General features: G+C 37.6%; 1 long non-coding RNA gene across 1 annotated transcript in view; it reads left to right on the top strand.

The window, feature by feature from the left end:
* Positions 1-834: 834 nt before the first annotated feature.
* The window catches only part of LOC122075414, a 10036-nt gene continuing 6384 nt past the window's right edge, over positions 835-4486 (top strand). The window contains exon 1 of the long non-coding RNA XR_006139250.1: positions 835-1612. This is a non-coding gene — a long non-coding RNA (uncharacterized LOC122075414). The remainder of the gene's footprint in view (positions 1613-4486) is intronic.

The following is a 4486-nucleotide window of genomic DNA, read 5'->3' as shown; positions in this document are numbered from 1 at the left end:
GAAGAACTACTCCCTTGAAAAAATTCTTGGATAACCTCTATCACATCAAATTTGATAATAAATAGACCAGCAAGAGATAAAGAAATGGACATTGAAACCATCAAGTCCAGGGGCACTGTCAGGGTCAAGCTTTGAGATAGCTTCTCAAATCTCATTCTCAGTGGGAATTCCACAGAGATTCTCATTCATGCAGGGAGTCACTAAGGAGGAAATGCGATTCAATAGAGTGCTAGAAGGATTATCATGGCCAGCCTTAAACATAGAAGATTGGAATCCCGATTGGTGAAAGCCACACTTTGGACCTGTCGCCTCCTTTAGTTGTGTCACCATTTCGGTTGAGCAGCAATATTTGGGATGGACTAATAATGGGTCTGGTCTAAGGGTCCACCATATCCCTAAACCCAACAAGAGGCAAGTAAATAGAACGAATGAATGGTTTCGACAGTATCTTCAACCCAAATCGAGAATGATTCCGTACGAATACTAAAACCTGTGTTGCCCCAATAACGTTGTAATCATTGGGGAAAACACACTAAGTAGATCGATGCCCATGGTAACCTGTCCCACCACGATTGAAAAAAAAAAAGATTTTCAACCGCATGGGCTTGAATCACTTGGGAGAATAGCAGGACAGGGAAATGCAGTTAGAGATAACTTGCATTTTTACTGAAGTAGACTACACCAAATGACACAATTTCAGTTAAACGTCCCATCTTGGGATAGAACACCGAACTTCCACACATCATCCGAGTGCAAGTCGTATAAAAACTGTATAAACGAAAGAACTCTCTAGATAACTCAAGACCGATTTTGCTCTAGACAATCGACATTGGAGCTAGTTGGCTGCTAAAGTTCTTGATGAAGTGCCTGTAGAAAGTAGCTAGTCTATGGAAGCTTTGAACTTCTGTAAAAGACATTGGTGTAGGCCACTCCACTATGGCCCGTACCTTTTCCTTGTCTACCTAAACTCCATCTGAACTCATTTCGTTGTTTCTCGATAACTTGTTATTGAGCCAAAAAGGCACCTCTCCTCGATAAAAAATGAGCCCTTCCTCAAGGGCTCATTTTCTTCTCACCTGTTGAAACTCCTCTGCTAGATTCGTCTGCTACCTCTAGCAAGATTCGCCCTTCCTCAGCCTCGTGATCACTGAGCTACATCCTGTGAACCCTATGGGAGATTCGCCCTTCTTGCAGAGATTTGTTGTTCCCACTGATCACTGACCTATATGCGTGAAAGAGTGGGTTTTTACCTCACCCTTGAAGAGTATACAAAAGTCGCAAAATCAGATGACTTCTACCCCAGATCATTCTTCATAATCGATCACTGAAACTCAGGTTGTTTAGTTGAAGGTTCGGCTCCTCCATCCACAAGTTGTTCTCTCCTCTGCAAGGTAGGATCTGAGGTCTCCCCCATTTTTCTGAAACCCGAGAAAATTTTTGTTCGAAATGTCTACGATCTGCTTCAACTCTGTGTTTTGATGCAACATCCAAGAAAGTTCATGCTATTATTTACCTCCATCGAGCTTTATTCTTTAATTCGATAGCAGCAATAGTGTGTGGATCGGCTAAAAGGGAGAAATCAAGAGGATTTTTCGTATCATCGCTTACTTAGGTACGGATTCGGTTTAAAAAAAAAAAAAAAAGTTCTTCTTACCATGAGATGTACTGTTCTGCAGAACATCCCCAGAATGGGGGTTTCATGTTTTCTTTCCATGTTAATGAAAATTTTTTCCCTTGCTTGTATGTCATTCGAATCTCTAGATGCATCTATTATTTTAAATTCTGGAATTTGTAAAATCTGGAATGCATCTATCATCCCACCGCTGTTTCTCTATCTCTGTATCATGCGATGCATGCCATTTTGTCTAATTTCTCTTATTATGTTAAAGCTGTACATAATACATTACTGTATTATGGTTGATTAGGATATAATGTTGCTCTCTGCTGCCAATGAGTGAAATCAGAGATATGTATCAGAATGTTGTGTATTTTTCTGCTATCTTTTTTTTTTTTTTTTTTTCTTTTCCTCTTTGCAAAATCAAACACTATTGCCTGCAGGAAATGTTTACAGAAACGACATTATCAAACACCTTCAATTCCACTTCTGTTTCTAGAAACGAAAATTTCTATTTCTGCCGTTTCTTGAAGTAGAAACAACATAAACGTTATCAAACAGTGCCAAAATAAATTACAACCAAATAGAATATTAATAGATTGGATATGTGGCATGGGTGTGATTTTTATAATACTAATAGTTTGGATATGGGGTATCGGAAGATATGACATTATAATGTTATACTTTACTTTCAGAGAAACAGGATCACAATTATATGAATTGAATACAGATCGAAATCACAAGCAAAACGAGGGGCAATGGGTCATGAACATGGTAATTTCTTCACTCACGCTTGTTTTATAAACCCAAAAGTTGGGATTTAAGGGTAACACGGGATTAAGTACATGGATAAGATTGTGTGCATCCCATGTGCTTTTAAGTAAACTCAATTTAATCCAAAAGATTCCTTTTAAGTTAAGTGTTTAAGTTAGCTTAGGAAGGATAAGAGTCAATAGTGGAGTCAATTTAAGAGATTTTATCTCTATTTTTATAAATATCAGTGTAATGAATCCACCCCCTACACGGTTTTGATGACGGAAATAGAATTGTGTTTGGAAGGCTTTTTAATAGAATCATTTCTAGCGCTTCCGCGAAACCGAATTTCAAGATCATAGGATTCATTAGGGATATAAAAAGGAGTTTTTCTTTACATTATAAAAGTGCTGTCACACCAGCTATGCTGGCCACGTGACAAGTGTAAAAAATGTAATAAATTCTTTCATCTTGCCATTAAATTTCTCATTAGTGGTTCTTAAAATATTGATAATCTTCGTTATCTTTTCAGTTATATGATGTTAATTATCATTCAATGTTAAGTTTGTCTCGAATTCTTGACCCGTTTTTAAGATTGACCCGATCCAACATATTTTGGTGGCGATCCGAATGAGAAATTTTTTGAGATCTGTGATGAAAGCAGAGGGCTTGGGCCCATCACTGATCTCGTATGGGGGTGCAGGGGCTACGCCCCCGCGGTATGGTTCGACCGGATCGACTGTGACCCAATGGGTCGACCCGTGATTTTGGAGTATATATAATGTACTGTTGCTTATTGAGAAAATCATTGTATTCCAGGGTTTTCATGCAGCTAGGGTTTCAGGGCGAGTTTTTCCTCATCGCTGTTAGGGTGTAATTTCTCTTTTGCATAGTGAATCATCTTCTTCTTCGCCCGAGGACGTAGCACACCACCCTAGTGTGTGAACCTCATTAAATCTCTGTGTTGTACGAATCTATTGTCTCTTTATTATTCGTGTTTCTTGGTGTTTGATCTAACATTCAACTTATCCATAAAAATTTTAAAATAAAATATAAAAAAATTCAATGAACCTTGATGGATTTGAATTGCCATCTCTTGAGAGCTATGGAGACACAATATTTCCCAAGTGCACTATCTATTTGAGCGAAAGACTCACATACATATTATGTAGCAGCTATAGCTTGATCTTAGGATCTATTAAGCTGCAAAAAGAACACACTTGAAGTAAAGTGATATTTTAATTCAGTTGATCCACGTTTTCATTTTTTCCAGATTGTATTTCTCAATCAGGTTTTTTTTTTTTCCCCATATTTTCACTTGTTTTAGTTGTGGTTGGTGCTGGTATTGAGTTTATGTTATTGTTTGAGCTCACAATTACCATTACAACCCCCATATCCATCCCTGCCTACTCAAATCTATATAAAAAATAATAAAATGCATGAAGTGTAACCTATCATACACTTGAGGAAAAATTAATCTGATGATTAATTCCTTGTTTGTCCCTCAGATCGTCCAAGACTGTTGCCCTAGCTTGAAAAAACCAAGAAAATTTCAACCCTAATCCATCCACATCACTGCAGGGGACTTGTGGTTCATTGAAACATGGGTAAACAAAAACTTAAGATAGAACCACCAAAAGGTCCAAAACAAAAAATTCCAGAGAAAAGGAAATATAAACCTACACAAATCCAGTATCACAGAATTCAAAAGAAAAATCATCTAGGTCCTAGAGGCTGTAATCATGAAAGACTGCATAGAGCCATAGATTGATAAGAACTCCTGATAATTTTAGTAGGGAGAACAGTAAATCAAATATAATTAACTTTCTATAGGAAAACTCCCAAACAGTTCATCAAGTGGAATATGTTAGAAACATCACTGCTACAGAGATCAAAATAATTGCAAGCAAATTAGGTTACAAGATATGGATGAAAATGAAGGGAAAAAATGATAATTTCCTTTCCCCCACCTTCACTTACAAGACTTTGAGGTTGGAGAGGGCAGTGAGCACTCTTAGAATTGGTCCTGTCAACCTATTGTTGTTAAGACGACTGTGGCATAAAGTTCAGAAGGGTGAACATAAAAAAGATGAGCAACCTACATTTACCCCACACCCA

Source organism: Macadamia integrifolia, chromosome 4 (assembly GCF_013358625.1).
Source record: "Macadamia integrifolia cultivar HAES 741 chromosome 4, SCU_Mint_v3, whole genome shotgun sequence".
Classification (NCBI taxonomy): domain Eukaryota; kingdom Viridiplantae; phylum Streptophyta; class Magnoliopsida; order Proteales; family Proteaceae; genus Macadamia; species Macadamia integrifolia.
This window is presented reverse-complemented; position numbering and strand designations above follow the sequence as displayed.